Genomic DNA, 19,182 nt, shown 5'->3' with positions numbered 1-19,182 from the left:
CTGCCCCACCTTCCTGTCTCCTGACTCCCAAAGTCATGCCCATGCTGGGCCTCCCCTGGAACACGGGCCAGACTAGGGTTGCCATCTTTCTACTCTCACAACACCGAACGCCCTTGCTCCGCCCCCTGCCATGCCCCGACTCCGACGCCCTGCCCCACCCCTTCTCAGAGGCTCCGCCCACCACTCACTCCATCCCCCCTCCCTCTATTGCTCGCTCTCCGCACACTCACTTACTCGCTCATTTTCACCAGGCTGGCTAGGGCTTTGGGGTGAAGGACTGGGTAAAGGCTCCCACTGGGGGTGCGGGCTCCAGGGTGGGGCCAGAAATGAGGAGTTCAGGTGGGGGCTCGGGCTGAGGAGGTGCAGGAGGGGGCTCCAGGCTGAGGCAGTGGGTTGGGATGTGAGAGGGGGTGTGGGCTCCAGCTGTGGGTGCAGACTCTGGGGTGGGGACAGGGATAAGGGGTTTGGGGTACAGAAGGGCTGGAGGCTCCAGGGGGCTCCAGACTGAGGCAGGTTCCCAGCCGATGGGACCTGCGGAGCCGGCGCTTGGGGTGGGGGCAGCGTGCAGAGTTCCCTGGCTGCCCTACACATAGGAGCCGGAGCGGGGACATGCCGCTGCTTCCAAGAGCCACGTGGAACCACAGTAGGCAGGGAGCCTGCCTTAACCCCTCTGCATTGCCGACTGCACTTTTAATGTCCCGGTCAGTGGTGCTGACCAGAGCCGCCAGGGTCCCTTTTTGAGCTGACTTTCCAGTCAAAAACCGGACACCTGGCAACCCTAGGCCAGACGCGTCACGCACAGATGCCTGAAGTTGTCGCAACAACTGCAGATTAGCTTGCAGCAGCTGTGCAACATCATTAGTGTCCCTAGTAGGGGAGCACCCTCCAGATGTGTCTGATATAGATTTTGGGACTCCCGTTCCTGGCCCTGGCCTATTTGTTACCCCACAAGGCTCAGTCCCGTCCCCCTCAAGTATACTCTGAGATGGACAATTTGGCAGGAAATCACCTGTGCCACCTGTCCCTCCAACCTCTGTCTGTTGCAGAGAACACTCAACCCTGGAATCAGCCTCACCCCCCATCTCCTGGGCTCAGTGTAGAAGAACATCCTGGTTCGGGACAGCCCACTACACTTTGGAAGCCCCACAGTGCTGTGGAAACAACCTCAAACAACCTCACTGACCACTTGCGGCAAATGGCTGCTGACAAACCCAGCAGCAAACACAGCCTGAAGACTGATTTGTCAGAGGCAGCACTTTGTACAAATAAATATACCCCAAAGTCGCCTATGGCCCAGGGGGACAGCGTGAAAAGCATCAGATGAGGTTTGGTTCATTCAGAGCGTCCTGAATATACAAACACGCTATTGACAGCACTCTAATTGCTACAGTGGTATTTCCTACGATTAAGATGCATGGCAGACTCCTGGAGGGAGCTCTGCACTATTAAAGCAGACAAATATACAGTAATTTTGATTTGCATACAAAGAAGCTTCATATCAAGGTCCAGAGAAGTGACAGTCTCTTTCTAAAGACATACCTACAATAATTTGCCCAGTTCTCAGTACCTCAATACCAGGATGATGTTAAACTGGAGAAAAATCAGCGAGCCAAATATAAAACAATTGAAGCGCTGGTTAGATTTTTTTTTTGTTCTTTTAACTAGTCAAGGCTGAGAAAATTTTATGTAATTGGCTTGTACAGATAATACTTCAATAAGAAGTATTTGAAGGGCGTGAATACCACGAAGGGAGAATAGTGTCATAGAAGACAAGGATCATATAAATAGGAGTAATGAGATTAAATTAAGTTCATGAAAATTTAGGTGGAACATTAGAAAAATGTTCTTTATGCATCCGATGATGTGAGCTGTAGCTCAGGAAAGCTTATGCTCAAATAAATTGGTTAGTCTCTAAAGTGCCACAAGTACTCCTTTTCTTTTTGTTCTTAACTATGAAATCTCATAAGACTGTGGAGTAATCTCTTCAAAGTAAAAGGTGCCAGTTCCATCACTCTACTCATTTAAAACTAGTCAAAGCACAGAAAAAGTACACTATACGAGCCAATTTTGCAATGGTAGGGGAATATATTAGATTACCTAAATCTCTCAGTGGCTTGCATAGATTCAATATATAGTATATCACTGCTCATAAACAGCACATTGATAATTTACAAGCCACTTAACATGAATGGTCACGACTATTCTGATAATCCTCTGCTTAACAGTACAATAAACACTGTTGCTGAACTATATTTACAAATTTACATGAAGAACAGAAGTCACCAAGAGTGCAGGAAAAACTTACTGATAATCATACATTTAGGGTGCTTTCTATTAGTTTGATCTAAGCATTAAATGTTGTGATATAAAAGTCAAAGCAAAATAAATTGCAAATGCCTTGTTGAGACTGCCTCACTGGTTATCCACTAGATTGGTTAGTAGTGACATATGCTAGAGCAGAAACGCCAAAAAGAGATCTTGATGCAAGATCTGAGACGTTTGTGGGACTGCAGACACCCTGGTGTAGCATGAGCCTCTTTGGTGTACTCTCCTTGCAGCCTATCCTGGATGGTGACAGATCTCAGAAAGTGTTCGGCAGTTTGAAATGAGTACTCAACCTGATTTAGGGCCATTTTCTTTAACCCTCAACACATATAACCTCTAGAAGTCCCCCTTTCACAACCTATTTTAAACTAAGCTCCTCACACATTAATGATTTCTTGAATATTGTAAGCAATTGAACCAAGTATGGTTTGCTTTAAATGCTTCCCCTCCCCTCATAGACTCATTATGCTCAAGGTATTTATAAAGACTATGAAAAAACAGAGAATGCTTATTCCTTATTCTTCAGTTTTCTTCTATCTGCTTTTATGGTTGGCATTTGATGTGGGTAATTTCTTCTTCTTAATTTGTTTTTAACACTCTTCCCTTCCTTTTTTCTTCATCATCTACTGACCCGCCAGAATGGCATCTCAAAATGGTATCAACCAGCTGCTTACCAGCATATCAGAATATAAGTATATCACATAACCTATTTATTTTTATTTTATTTTTTTACTACTATTGGCATGAAAATCAATTCAGGCAAATGGGGAATACAAGTATTTTGTTTGTTGAGGGATTATTGCTTCTTAGGTATGTCCATGACATCAAGTCAGATTGATCTGTTGGTAAATTTTTCAAAAATGGTGAAGTATATAGGAACATACAACACAGGACTAGAAGGGACCTCCTGAGTCATCAATCTAGTCTCCTGTTATCACACATCTTCACTGCTATTTTTAGTCACGCTAACTAGATTATAGCTAGTATGGGTATGTCTACGTGAGATGCAATCACACTTCCAATTGCAGTGTAGACATATCCTTTGTCTCATCTCATAAAATAGGCTCTCCATTTTTTGATAATCTTAGCAGTCCTTCTCTGCACCTCTTCCAGTATGAATTCATCCAACTTGAACATGGGTTCCAGAATTGTACACAGATGAGATCTTATCAGTGCCTTGTACAATGGCATTAATACTTCCCTATCTCTACTGGGAATGCCTCACCTGATGCACCCTAAGATGTATTTATCTTTTTCATGGCCACAACACACTGGTGTCTAATAATAATTCTATGATCGACTAATACACTCAGGTCTTTCTCCTCCTCTATTTCCAACTGATGAGCAACCAGTTTATAGCAGAAATTTGTATTAGTCCCTCAGTGCAGACACTTTATAGTATTAAATTCCATTCATTTCTATTAATCCAGTCCTTAACATTATCGCATTCTTCCTGTACGACATTCTGGTCCTTCCCTGTATTGACATGCCTCTCACCTTTGTGCCATTAGCAAATTTCATTTGCACACTCCTAAATTTTGTTCCAAGATCATTAATGAAAACATTAAATAAAGTCAGTTGAAAGACCAATTCTTGAGGAACTCCACTAGTAAGCCCCCCTACATCCCAACAGTTCTCCTTTCATTTCACCTTTAACAAGTTGTCATGGCTCATGTTGTCATTTCTTTCTCCTTTAGCCAGTTCCATATCCACCTTATAATCCTTATACTAATCCACATCTTCTCAATTTTACCTAATAATTTCCCACATGATATTATATCAAATGCTTTACTGATGTCCAGATAGATTAGATTGACTGCATTTCCTTTGTCAGGAAATATCAGTTATCTTATCAAAGAAAGATATGAGGTTAGTCTGGCAAAATATACCTTTGGTTAACCCATGTAGCCTTTTATCTCATTTTGCGTTTACCTCCATGTCTTTAGTCTTTCTTTCAAAATTAGTTCTAAAGCCTACTGATGTCAGAATAATTGGTCTGTAGTTGCCCAGATCTTTTTTCCCCCACTTCATTCTTAAATACAGGCATTAGTTTTGCTATTCTCCAGTCATTTACATATCCTTGAATTTCAAAGGAACTTAGGCTCCTAAGCCAAATAGGTGCTTCTAAAAATCTCTCAAGCGCTCCAATCTCTTTGAATTCCCAAATCACACTGACCCTTTAGCTCTACCCACCCTAGCTACTGTTCCTAACTTGTAGAAATAGAATAACTCATATAGCCCAAAACAAGTGTGTTTAAAATGGTATATTTTCTACTTCAAACACACCAACTTGACAAATGAGGTTTTAAATAAAGTGTATGGCATATCTTTGCTTTAATATTTCTTGCAAATGCACAGAGAAGAAATCATAAGTAACTCAAATACTCTTGTATGCAATATATGTGCCTTTAGGGTACAGAAACTTTGGCAATGATTCATGGCATAAATAAATATTTATTGCATTTTCCCATATTTGCACTTCCATCAGATTTTACTAACAAGAATGCTGTTTGAAGGCTTCAATATAAAGTTTCTTCGGGCAATGAACAACACTTTTTAATGATGAATACAGCTACAGACAAGAATAAGAATGGGTATTTTTGTATGCAGGCATGCTGGTAAGTTTACAAATTTATGTAACATCTGTTCTGTTTTTCTTGTTTACCTGATTTTGTAACTTTTAGTCACTCACGAAAGTAGTCTTTTATGAACTAACTTGTTCCTTGTATCTGTTACGATGCGGGGCAGAGGCTGTTTGTCCAGACAGAGGTAGTGAAGACAATGGCAGCATTGTTGCCTGAGGGGTCCTGTTGCCATGGGGAGGGGATGCAAGAAATCACCCCGGAACTGTAAAACTTTCTTTATTGCAGGTCCTCAGATTTAAAAGCTTCACCCTCAGCTTCCTCAGCAAACTCTTTACCCCCTTCCAAGGAACCTCAACAAGGTGAACATGTCTGAGCTGTGTGAGTCCTTTGACCTTCTGTCATAAATTTTAGCAGAGGATGTAGGATATTGGCCTAATGCACTTAAACCAGCAATAAAGTGGTTACCAGTGTGCAACTCTTTCCTGCCCTGAGAAGTATTGGACATAGGTAGAACTAGTCAAAATTATTCAAATTTGGATTCCTTGATAAAATTTCTCATTGGAAATTTACACTGTGATAATAACCCACTGCATTGTTTTGTATTTTCAACCAGCAATAGAGATTGTTGAAATGTATTTGATTTTAGAAATTTCCACTGAATGTTTAAAAAATAAAGATAAAGATTTTTGAAAACTTTTTATTTGTTTTACTCTTTATCCAAGCTGCTATAGTCATGGAAATAGTTATAATAGTGATGGGCTAGCCTCCTCTCCCTGTGCTTATCCAAACTCCCCCATGCAAACGAAGTGCAGGTAGAGAAAGCCAGTAAAATTTTCTTGGAGAAGACTCTGGCTTATTCCATAGAACTGATATTGCTTTGTTGCAGTTATAACTGTCTCATTTACTTGGTGAATCAACCATTTGCCTTAGCATTACCTCCTGGTAATAAATGCCCCCAGAAGTGTTGAAGGAGTGTTCAGAAAAGAAGACTGCTGTAACGACCTTTCAGTGAGTGTGGTTTGCGCTCCCAAGTGTACCAAGCTCTGCTGGGCAGGCTGGTGTGAAGGAACGTGCAGGGCCATGACCACTACATACTTGACCTCCCTAACCCCTCCTTTATTGGGGTTTCTATCACTGTTCTCAGCACTAGCATCTTTGTTCAAGGAGAAAGCAAGTGCCAAGATTGTGCTTAGCTATCTCACAAGCACCTACATGGCTGGTGGGGAAACTTCTTTCATTTTTCCTCCCATTATCCCTTTGCATTTCTATATAGGGCTGGGTTCAATCTAGCCCCTACATTGTGAGGTTCTGAGGACAGAGACCTGCCTATTTTTATTTTTTAATGGCTGAAGAACCATAAAAATCTATTCTTCCATTTTAAAAATATTTTTTTTAAATTGCCAAGATCAAAAAAACCCAGAAGTAGAGTATACTTCAATGTCAGTCTCAATACAGTAAGTTTGGCAGTGAAGCTTGAAAGTTTGTTGCAAGAAATACATATTTATATAACTATTCAAATAAACAGTCATATATTTCCCAAACATTTATATTATCACACCTTAGGTCCACGAAATACAGTAAATTGGTCAAATTCCCGCCAAATACATGTAGCGTAAATATACATATTTATATTTTGAGGTATTCTTATGGGAATTTTGAAAACCTGTTTTCATTCTGTAAATATTGTTTGTAACAGGATGCATATCTGTTCTTTTATGTTTGAGGACCATATGTTTTTATAGAAATAATTTTAATTCACAATCTAAACTGAAAAAATAAATAGATATTGTACACTTGGGAAGCAGTTTTGTCATGATATAATGCCTCAGATATGTACAACAGCAAGGACTGGCATCGATTATTTGGTCCTGACTGAAATAATTTATAATGTACAGTATGTTTTCTCAACTGCAGTCAAAGTGTGCAGTCACCATTATATTAAAAGAAAGAGAAACATAATTATCTCACAATAAAATATTAACTAATACTGCAAGACTAAAATCTTACTGGACTGGCTTTTTTAATAAGCAATACAAGTTTTCAAGAGGATTACAGTGTCATTAGTTTTTTGTTTTTGTTTTTGTTTTTCTGAACTACCTACATTGAATAGATTTCTTTTTGTGGTTAGCTAGGCTTGTCAGAATGGTGCCATGCATTTTCTCAACCTGTTACCACATATCCTTTAATGTCCTTTTCATCTTCAATAATGTCAGATAGGATCCCTCTTAAACTACAGCACTCTCTTTCTTTAAAGGGAACTAAAGTCTCATTTATCACTTCTAAGCTACTTTCTTTGTTTCTTTGACTTTTTTTAGCATCTCAGCCAATATTGTGTTTAAATTCCTAGCAAGACCAAAGCCTATTTGTAGTATCTGAGAAGGAAAAGAAATATATTTCTATATAGTGAAAAGACCTGGGGGGAAGAGGAGGGAAGACTCTGGCACACAGCACAAAAATGAGCCCACTTGTATTACTATGATTTTCTCCAGAATTTCCAATTGTGCATTTTCATTTTCATTAGTTATAACACACTTTGAGAATTTTGAAATCACTCAGTTATAGCAGATCTGAAATTCTGATTAATCTAAACCATTGCAAACATGCAAACAAGCACCAGGATGAGGTCTAGTCAATATATGAGATTGGGAGAGTGGAATCTGATCAAGAAAGAGACATACACAACAAAAGAGCATGATCAAATAATAATACAGAACTAGGAGACCCGTCCAGGCCAGGAACCTGTACCAATGCAATTTTTAGAATTATTTATTTCTTCATTACACAAGAAGCCACTTATTTAAGGATGCAACAGAAATCAGTTTCTTTTCAGGTAGCACAAGGCCCAGATGGCTGTGCAAGCAGGATAGTGACTACAGAACAGGCTGATCTTTCTACAGCACTCTCCTGCTCTGCTTCAGAGACTTGTAGAGCTAGTTAAGGGGGATTTCTGCCTCTCACATTATTGATAAACTGTTGGTTAACAGAAGAGACTTCAGCTTCTTCTCAACTGCTACATTTTGTGGGCCTGAGGTGATCAAGAAGTCAGATTGTTGATCTTACTCTGTCTCTCTCTGGTCAACAATTTTGTTTCAGGGAGAGAGTTTAATATGGACCACAATCCCTTTAATTGTCTTCCCTGGCTAAATGATATCCAATCAGAAGAAAATGCTGTCCCAAGCACTAGTACCTTGGGGAGGCTGGGAAGATCATCAGTAAAGTCTCTATGACACCATTTTCTTGACCGCTATACCTGTATATTGCCAATTCAAGGAATTAATCACCTACTGCCAGAAGAGAAATGATCACACCAAAATCATGAAGAACCACAACAAAGAATTTAGGCAGGATAAGGAGTGATTTCCAGGTGATTTTCCTCAGTTTTAAATATTTTGTCCAAATTTAAAGAATTCTCAACGTGAAATAGAACTTTTGGAATCAAAATCATCCACAAATGCCTTATACTTTAAATGTTTGAATAATATCGAGAAAGAGAGAGAGAGAGAGCGAGGTGTGGGGGGGGAAGTGGAGGAGAGGGAAAAGAGAAAGGGCAAGTACAACAGTAAGGCCAACGCATGGTATTTCTCAATGGCATAGTAAAAGTAAGACAGGTGATTTACGTCTCTATGTCTTCCTTTTCTGAATGAGAGTCACATTTTAAACAAACAAACAAATAAAATCAGCAGCTCGCAACATTCCACAAAAAACTTCTTGCTCAAAACCATGAACATTTTATTGTCCCTAGTAGTTTTCTTTACTACCTATTTAATCTCACACAAAAACAAGTGTCATCAAACTGCTACATGATGTCTATATTTTACTTCCATTCAGCAAGTACTTTTTTCGGAATCTATCAAGTTAATTCATTATTCTTACTAAGAAAAGAAGAATGACAGCTTGTTCTTTATTTTCAACACAGCACAACTAACACCAAGCCAAAGCCTATGATAATGAATACTACATATTCTTTGTTTTGGGTCTACAAAACTATCAGTCTTATAGTCAATGCAGAATTAACATTTTTCAGTTTCTTTTCTAACAGATACGTCAGAAGGCATGATCATTTTAATATAGTATTTCTGAAAAGGTCCTTACCTTTTGAAAGACCTTCCCACCTTTGGCAGACCCTTAAAATGGAACATTCACCTGTTAAAACAGAACATATAATTTATTATTAGTGATATTTCAACATTTTAACTATAAACAAATCTCTGATTACTCAGCAAATGTATAGAGCACTTCGGTGGAAATACTGGCAATCATGTTTATTCATTAATCTCAATTATTATCCATTGTTTAATGTTAATAACTAAGAGATGTACTATTTCAGTGGGAGTTAAGAGCCCTGTGGGATTTTCAAAAGTGTATAGGCACCTGTCTACATCTCTAGGCATCTAAATACCTTTAAAATCTAGCTCCCAGTCATTTGTGTGAGCTTTCTTTTCTTTCCTTTTGTGAAAATACATAGAATACCACCCAGTGAAGTCTTGCAGCATAGCGTTTTACCTCTATCTTTTGGGCCAAATTTTTTCAAGTGCCTCAGCCAAGCATTTAATTTTGCACCTCCAGTGAATTCTAGGTGCATTACTGTGACTGTATTTAGACATTTAGGCATACTTGATTTATAGATACAAACGACATACATATGAAGTTTTTGAATTACATAAAGTTACCCACTTGGCACAGGGGAAAGATAAAGTTTTGAGCTTTGTAGGGTAATTCTGTTTGGAGGAGTAATCGCTGATGTAGAGCCAGGGTATTCCTTGGTGTCTACACATATAGCAGAAATATACACAAAGTCTTGTTTCCTTGAGCAGCGATAGGAACATGCAGCACCCAGATGCTCTACTTGCTCAGAAATCCTCTACTGACCTCCTCCAGCCAACACTGGATTTGAGAAAAGCCTGTCTCTCTGCCTCTGCTTTCATCCAGGGTTACCAAGAACTGCTATTCCTGGCTGACTTACTCCAACTCATACAGCCTGGAACCAATGCCTAACTCCTGAGTTTGGAATCTCTTGGGGAAATCTTAGCACATCAGTGGGGAAATCAAATAGGTGACAACTGGAAGGGAAGGGAAGCGATACCCAGAAAGGGAAGAAGGGGGTGGGTAATTTGGGGACTGTGCCTTTGTTCTGCTCTAGAGATAGAAAGCAGACATAAATATATCTTAAAAGATGTGTATGCTCTGTTTGCTTTGGATTTCTCTACAGTTACATAAGATCAGCCAGAAGTTACCAGTGAATCTGGCCGTAAAAGTTAAAAGTTTTATAAAGTGATTTAAGATTTATTCTTCATATATTCAAATCATTCGAAATATCACATAGTACCATTGTCTTGAGGTTTGTGTTTACTTTTCATGTATAAATGTAAATATCTTTTTTAAATGAGGAAATTCTCAGACAAAAAAACTTAGTTATGATGCAGTTAAGGTTGAAGATACATATCAACACTTCAGTTTGAAAGCTTTAGAGACATCTTGTCATGATCCCAAACCAAGCATTATAAACCCTGAAACATCTATTAAAAAACATTTTATCTAATCCGGGACCACAAATACTAATATGGGTGAATAATAATTTTATGGTTATTGCATGACACTACTTCAGGGATGAGTTGAGCCTCTTTGGATGCCTTAGCTGTGTGTTTCCATCTCATATGTGAATCTGACCACTAGTTGTTATTCCAGGAAATACATTTAGTCCAATAGCATGAAAAACAAGGATTTTTTATCATTCCCCAGATAATGATGCAGTGAGAACCAAACACACTTGTCACTATATTTGTAGTTTGAGATTTATTTTTCAATTCTTCATTAGAAAAGTGAGAAAATTAGCCAGCACTCCTCTCACTTATATCATTGATGCAAGTCATGGGATTGATGTTTCTCACTGGCAACATAATTATTGAAAAAAATATAGTCATAAAATAAAAATGATTTTAAAGAACAAATGTAGTTCTCCTTGCTTCTTGCCTTGCATTCACCCTTCAGTTATTAGTGGTTCCTTCATTGTGCAGAATAGCATTTATTTTAGCAAGTAGGCTTATGCAAATCATACTAAACATGGGCCCAGGATTCAGAAAATTCAGTGAATGCTTTCAGAAATACCAGTCCCTAATGAATAATGCTTGAAGCACAGTAGGTTTTTTCAAATTTTGAGTGGCTAGAGTTGTTGGATTCTATCCATTATGCTATTTTGTTAATATGAATTTGACAATATGATGATTCAGAGATGCCAAAAATATGACAGGCATAGCAAATCTGTCTTCCAGTTTTTAGGGAAGGAAAAGGGAATTTTAAGCTTCAGATAATATCTATATATATATATATATGTAAACCAAGGCTTGCTACATCATGTCTATGGAACTATCAAGAAGAACATATAACCAAGAAGTATATAGCACAATTGTTAAAAACTTAACAATTCACCAGTGTTGGGTATGTTTAAAAATCAGAGCCCAGGCTCCCAATGCAGAAAGGCTCACTAAAGCTACAGTAATATTGGAAGACACCAACATCTTCCTTCTTCCACCTGGTTATAAAGGTAATCTTCGAATTGTGAATCCAAGTAAAGTGATGTAGTGATATCTGAAGACAACATGAAATAATTTATCCAAATTGGGCTGTTAAATTATAATTATTAGGCTTCAAATTTAAATATCAACATAGCTATCATTATCCTTTTCAAGTGATTTAATCAGCTGATGTCACTGCACTCAAAGCACAAGAATATCAAATTAGTGGATAACAGTATGAACTCAGGAAAGAAGAGGGACCATCATGTGATGTAGATCAACATAAGCTACAGTGAGTGGTATTTTGGTAGCATGAATGGGCATAGTCTCCTAAGGACTAAAGTATTTCTTGTGTTCTATTTATTACTACAATAATCACAAAATACATGTATCTGACCAATACTTTAAACCTCTCCAATAAGTTCTGCATCATTGTGTAGTTAGGTGGTAGAACTTTGTGAAATCTCAGTGGAGTGAAAGTTATAAGCTGGCTTTTTGACCGTTTAGTGACGTACTTCTACTGTGGAAAAAAACCAAAAACTTTTGCCCAGACCCTGCAAAAAATTATGCATGAGCTTAACTTTAATGGGACATGAATAGTTTTATTGAATTCAGAGTTGCATGGGACTACTCACATGCTTAACATTCAGGGCCTAAAATACCAGGTCTCTCCCAGTGTTGTAATTCCAAAGATATGCCATTGGAAGGCATTCAAACAGGAGGTGAAATGGGGACCGCATAAAGTGAAAGAATTAAAATAAACAAACCTAAAATGCACATTCATCTATTTGTCACAGTAATAGCATTTATTCACATCTATTATATTTATCATTATGCAAAAGGGTGAGGAGCCTCAAAACCTCCAAATTTTCCACTGCCGAACAAATTAACGATAAAGTAAACTTTGAAAAGTACACCTCAAGACCATTCTCAGTCAGGGAAAAAAAGGATGCTTCAAAATCCTGGCCCTATCATAGCTGTCAGCAGCATCTATGGAGAGGGATGTAATTCTTTATATTACTATAATAATAAAATGTTAACATAATAAAGGGATAGTTGGCATTTAGCAAGCTAATTATTAAATATTTTATATAACAATCTAAACAGCTGCAAAGGAAACTAACTGGCACTTTCAAATGAAGAACTGCCTGACCTGTATGTCATTTTCAAATGCATTTTTTACTAGACTAAATCACTTTTACCTATCAATATTTTTTTCGGCAACAAAGCAGGACATATTGTACCGGCAGAAAAAAGAAGTGATTTTAGTGCTTGTGAGTTTAGTGCTGGGTCAACATCCCTGGATACTGATGCTCTTTTTATCCACAGAACAAGTATTGCACAGGCAAATGTAACTTTCCCTATCAAAGTGCCCCAGACCAGCTCTGAAGGGACCATTTCCAGAGTGAGAGTATGTAGCTTATTCTGCATACCAGCACAATCCCTCATTTCTCCACTAAAGCTGTCAACTAATGCCAATTGTGGTGGTAGTTTGTTTGATGTGGACACCACTAGGTACTGAAATCAACAATTAATATCCTAAAGGAGTGTTAGATAACAACCGTTATGGAAACTGTTTCTGTCACTACTGACTTGGGTCAAACTCAAGCTTTGTCTACTTTCTTGAGCTAATATTTAAGATGAATGCAATCAACCCCAAATGCAGCACTACTGAAGGAGATGAAAGGTTCACCATTTAAAAATATACCTGAACTAAAAGTCATATGACTCTATGGGCTAAAATGGAAAATCCTTCACAGAAAGCAATTGTTGTATCATATTTAGCCAACATTTTAAAGGGACCACAAAACACATCTAGATGAGATTTTAGGTTTCATAGGGAAATCTCTTGCTCTTTTGTTTTGAAGAAGTGGCATCCTGTGGTTAAGAATGCCTTCAGCTGGCAGTTTAAGGAATTTTATTCCACTGTTGGCCAATTTTTCAATCTAAGGAGGTGCACCTATGAATTTCAGCTGCAATCAATACAGGTGACTTCTGGTGAAAAGTGTTTCACATATACAAAGAATCAAGTTAGGCAAATAACAATTCAGCCACAGTACAAAGCTGTGTTTGCTTGATGTGGATATAAACATGATTAAAACTAACCTGCTTCCCCTCTGTGGGAAACCATGAATCACAGAAACTGTATGAATGTATATGATGGGTGGGATGAGGGGAAAGCCCAGGAGTTGGCCCTGATTGGCATGTTCAACTTGACTATATAAATCCTGATCCTGCAAACACTTATACACAAGCTTAACTTCAGGGCTGCTACTCAAATTCATGAAGGTAAACTCATGCACAATTATTTACAGGATCATGGCCTTAAACTGCTGTTTCCAATGTGAATTTTTGTTTTAAAATATATCACATTGTAAAGCAGAAGGGTTTGTTTCTCCCAACTTGTCTTTTTGCACATGAAAGATAATTGATCAGATTTTTTTTGTGCTTCAGTAGTACAGAACTATTGACGTAAATATAATAATAAAAGTAGAACTCTTACATGCCTTTGATCTCATTATCTTTGAAATAAAGTACAAGAGCCTTTATCCATTAACTGTACAGAATTTGATTACAACAAAGGAAATCTAGACATAGTGTTTTGAACATTGAGAGGATCTCATATTTGGCAAGTTATTGAGAATACTGAACGGGTGTTTTCTAGACCAAAGTAAAAGCATGAAAATTTCCATAAAAATAAGGTATTTCACATACTTTTTGCTTGTGTGAACAAATAGGTAGAATTTGACACTATCAATCCATATTTGGGTTACATAGTGCTGCTCATCACCATATTAACTGATCACCTTCCATATAAAAGCAAAAGTAACAGCAAAGACTCTAATGCTAGAGACTCGATGAATTCTACTTCTTCTTTTTTGGGATAAAAACTCTGCTTGGGGATTGGCCCCATTTTTAATTTTTTAAATTAATTATTAATTATTATTATATATTATATTATATAATATTATTTATTACAGATTATTTGTTTCAGGGTAATATTTTATGGATGCTTGATTTTTTTTCAGTAGAAGGGAGTGTCAGTAAAATGATTTGTTCCATAAATTATGTTGATGTTTCATTTTTGTACAGCCTTCATCACAATTATAAAGTAGCATGGAAATTGGAAGTCAGTGAAATAGAGTACTCTAGATTTTCCATCAAGTTTGGTTCTAAATTGATAAAAACAACAATGCACTCACCACGCCGCTTATTCGCTCACTAAGCGGCAAGTCACTATTGTAGCTCAGATACTATATCTGTCTTGATCTCTTTTTTTTGTAGAGAGAGAAACTGTTACAATTTCTTGTTGATAGACCCTTCCACTATCAGGATCAGCACAAGCCATTGCTACAATATCTGAGGGGTAGTACTCCAGGATCTCTCACAACAGTCACTAGGTAGAGTAGCCAAACTGCCAATGACAGCAGCCCCACTTCCTCACACAGTATGTCATCAGCAGAGGTAGGGATTATTCCAAAATGGGGAATAACAGCCTTTGAATCACCCCCAGTAGAGTTAAAAAAAAACATACCCGTGTTAGAATATTAATTGCCCTACTCCTCATATATGCACACAGACATACCATTCACAAAGTCATCAATATGGCAAAACTTGAAAAACATCATGTCTTGAAGACAGGATTTTGATCATTACAGATAATGCTACAATATTTGTACTGTGGATATTCATTTATTAACTTACTCATCTTGTTTTGGGTAAAACACTACAAATGGTCGCTTGGGTTTTCCTCATGCTTTAAAATTTATTTCTTAGTGGTGTCTTCACTATTGTTAAATCAAATTCTTTTCTGATATTAGAGCAGTGAAGTAGGATTTTCCTCCCACTAGTGGATAGTGGAATATTTGCTACATCCTTTTAAATGTTTTATATCAGATCATCCTATCACAAAACATATTGTAAAAGTAAAGACATGTTTTATATCTTGCCATCTCTCTCTCTTAAATCACATACAGTTTTTGTTACGTTTCAGAGTAGCAGCCGTGTTCGGCTGTATCCATAAAAAGAACAGGAGTACTTGTGGCACCTTAAAGACTAACACATTTATGAGAGCATAAGCTTTCGTGAGCTACAGCTCACTTCATCGGATGCATACAGTGGAAAATATAGTGGGGAGATTTTATATACACAGAGAACATGAAACAATGGGTGTTACCATACACACTGTAACAAGAGTGACCAGGAAAGGTGAGCTATTACCAGCAGAAGGGGGGGAAGAGGGAGAACCCTTTTATAGTGATAATCAAGGTGGGCCATTTCCAGCAGTTTACAAGAACAGTAGGAGGGGAAATAAACAAGAGGAAATAGTTTTACTTTGTGTAATGACACATCCACTCCCAGTCTTTATTCAAGCCTAAGTTAATTGTATCCAGTTTGCAAATTAATTCCAATTTAGCAGTCTCTCATTGGAGTCTGATTTTGAAATTTTTTTGTTGAAGAATTGCAACTTTTACGTCTGTAATCGAGTGACCAAAGAGATTGAAGTGTTCTCCGACTGATTTTTGAATGTTATAATTCTTGACGTCTGATTTGTGTACATTTATTCTTTTACACAGAGACTGTCCAGTTTGGCCAATGTACCTGGCAGAGGGGTATTGCTGGCACATGATGGCATATATCACATTGGTAGATATGCAGGTGAACGAGCCTCTGATAGTGTGGCTGATGTGATTAGACACTATGATGGTGTCCCCTGAATAGATATGTGGGCACAGTTGGCAACGGGCTTTGTTGCAAGGATAGGTTCCTGGGTTAGTGTTTTTGTTGTGTGGTTGCTGGAGAGTATTTGTTTCAGGTTGGGGGGCTGTCTGTAAGCAAGGACTGGCCTGTCTCCCAAGATCTGTGAGAGTGATGGGTCATCCTTCAGGATAGGTTGTAGATCCTTGATGATGCGTTGGAGAGGGTTTAGTTGGGGGCTGAAGGTGATGGCTAGTGGCGTTCTGTTATTTTCTTTGTTGGGCCTGTCCTGTAGTAGGTAAATTCTGGGTACTCTTCTGGCTCTGTCAATCTGTTTCTTCACTTCAGCAGGTGGGTACTGTAGTTGTAAGAATGCTTGATAGAGATCTTGTTGGTGGTTGTCTCTGTCTGAGGGTTTGGAGCCAATGCAGTTGTATCGTAGAGTTTGGCTGTAGACAATGGATCGTGTGGTGTGATCTGGATGAAAGCTTGAGGCATGTAAGTAAGTATAGCGGTGAGTAGGTTTCCGGTATAGGGTGGTGACCAACTTTGTCCCCAGCATGAGTTAAAATACATGGGCAGAGACTTTCAGATTGTAAGCACGAATACTGAGTAACAAATATATTCTGCCATGAATAGCTAGGTCCTCAAATTGAATAGTGAAATTAGTGACCATCACACCTCTAACAAAAATCAACAGCTTCTCTTTGCAGAGGTTTGTGTGAATAATTTCTTGTGACCCATACAGAATTCTACCCTTCATATTCTGTGTATGGTTTTTCTTTTTTCTTTTTTTTTTTTTGATTCAGCCTAATTGCAAAGACCATTTGGGCGAAATCTACACTACAAATGAAACTAGACCAAAATCAGGTTAGGAGACAACTGTTACGCTAAAACATTAATAAAAAACTGGTCATCTGCATAGTGCTACTTATAATGGGGTCAAGCAAAGATGACTTCTTGGGCTGCATCTCAATTGCCCTTTCAGGTCTGTGATCTAAACCTGTCTTGAACTGGGATGATCTTTCCAACAGCTTCTGCTCTGAAGACCCACTCTTTGTCAGTCGGTCACTTAAGCACAAGAGTATTTACATTATGCTGAAGCATTACATGTCTCAGGTGGATGGATCTGTTTGTTCATAATTACTAGTCACATAAATAAGTATGTTTTCATGTTTCTCTTAATTGGGTGTTACCCTTAAAACAGGTTTGTTTAATATAGATCGACATTCAGCATATTAATTGTGGCACTGTTGACTTTGATCTGTGATGCCCTTGGTATGTTTCTGTGCCAAGAGAATTTTTGGCTGAATTTTAGTACAATAACCCATCTATAGACTGCTGTCAAGAAAAGTCTGTTGGATGATTTAGTTGGAGATTGGTCCTGCTTTGAGCAGGGGGTTGGACTAGATGACCTCCTGAGATCCCTTCCAACCCTGATATTCTATGATTCTAAGACAATTAACAAAATGCCATTGCCACAATAACTTTGGGGTTTTGTCTATAGTGTTCTCTACTCTTGGCATTCACTGGGAACCTGGTATGCATGTGAAATTCTCTATAGATTCTCCTTTAATTATAGACCCAAACTAACCCATAATGAAAGGGATAAACACTGTATCATTACTCCTCACTTGATATCCTGCTTTAGACAAATTAGTATATGACTTTTCGCTGTAAGAGCCATTAGTCCAACTATTATTTCCAGACTTGCCTAAGGATCCTGTTGTTAGCTCTGTAAGTCTAATATATGTGACTTAAAACATTTTAGTCACATTAAGATCAGAAAAGTGTCTTCAAAATGACAATGAAGTGTTCCTTGTTTATTTTCAGTTAGTGACTTCTACATGTAAATTTCAGTGTTTGAGTCAGAGAAGAATTTTTTGTTTGTTTTCTGCAAGAACAACAGATTTAAGCTACCATCCCACCTCCACCAGTTACAACTGTGGGCACCACACATTTTTGTCTTCCCCTAGAGCATCTAGAATATTTAAGATTCTTATCTAGACAAATAATTAATTTATTCTATTATGGCAAGTTCTATGTTACTGTTTGGCAATTGGTTGCTTGGGAAGCTGAAATAGATTTTCCACACAGAATAGTTCACATCATTCTCTTAATTGCTTTAAAAAAGTCCTAATCAAGTAACATTTAGTGGCTCTAAAGTTATCTCCACACAGCCACTCCTAGGTTTGTGACTGGCTTGTGAGACCAGTGATCGCTGAAGGCTGCTCAATAAAGAATATAAAAGTAGTTCACCTGGTGGTTTTGGCCAGTCTTGATGCACCAAATCCTGGATTGAGATGGGACACAATTTGTAGCAGGGAGCCATAGTTCAAACTGGAAACAGTCAAGGAGATCTAACTCTTGCCATGCAATAGGGATGTAAGTTTTTGGATCTCTGTGCAATGTCATGTGACTGAAATGAAACTAAAAACTGTTCACAGCACTCCTGTGTGTATTATAACAGAATATTTCTTTATTATAGAAAAGGGCATCCTATGGGATCAGAGCTATGAACTGTGCAGCCAGAAGTAGTACCGGGACTTTTATTCCTAAAGAACCTGGCAAACAATGTTTTAGGGGTACTAGTGTCCGAGGCAGGATTGTTTCTTCACATGAGAAATACTTTGCTGTTAAAGGGCTAGCCACACCCTTCAGGGAGAAAGAAGTAGAAGAGGGAAGGCCATAAAATGTCTATCCTTGTCCTACCACTAAAGATCTTTACAGATCCACAGCCTGTCTACGGGTCTGACTACAAAACAGCTAACAACCACAACAGACTAGGCAATTATCATAGCATTAATCAAGTGAGATGAGTCCAAGTCCAGACTGGAGGGGAAGCAGAGGAAACCAACATGGATTCTGGATCCTGGTTGCTACTCTTTATTTACTCCTCCTGCTACAAAAGATGTATACCTATTTTGGACCTAGTCCTATATGAGGATAGACCATGGACTCAAAATGACATATGGTTAAATCAGAAACTAAATTTGAAAGGCCTAGGACCAACACAGAGCAAGGTGGAACTAAATGGAGAGGGCAAAACTGGAAAACACCAA

At 38.2% G+C, this 19,182-nt stretch overlaps 1 protein-coding gene across 30 annotated transcripts in view; it reads right to left on the bottom strand.

Annotated features, from left to right (window-relative positions):
- TENM3 (teneurin transmembrane protein 3) overlaps window positions 1-19,182 on the bottom strand; it is a 2,195,833-nt gene that overhangs the window by 1,852,849 nt on the left and 323,802 nt on the right. For all 30 annotated transcript variants that reach the window (XM_073341694.1, XM_073341703.1, XM_073341702.1 and 27 more), the window contains exon 3: window positions 9,003-9,053. The gene's annotated coding sequence lies outside the window, so the exon portion shown is untranslated. The remainder of the gene's footprint in view (window positions 1-9,002; window positions 9,054-19,182) is intronic.

The sequence above is a fragment of the Lepidochelys kempii genome, chromosome 4 (genome assembly GCF_965140265.1).
Source record: "Lepidochelys kempii isolate rLepKem1 chromosome 4, rLepKem1.hap2, whole genome shotgun sequence".
Classification (NCBI taxonomy): domain Eukaryota; kingdom Metazoa; phylum Chordata; order Testudines; family Cheloniidae; genus Lepidochelys; species Lepidochelys kempii.
The sequence above is the reverse complement of the archived record's forward strand: the minus strand, read 5'-3'. Positions and strand labels throughout refer to the sequence as shown.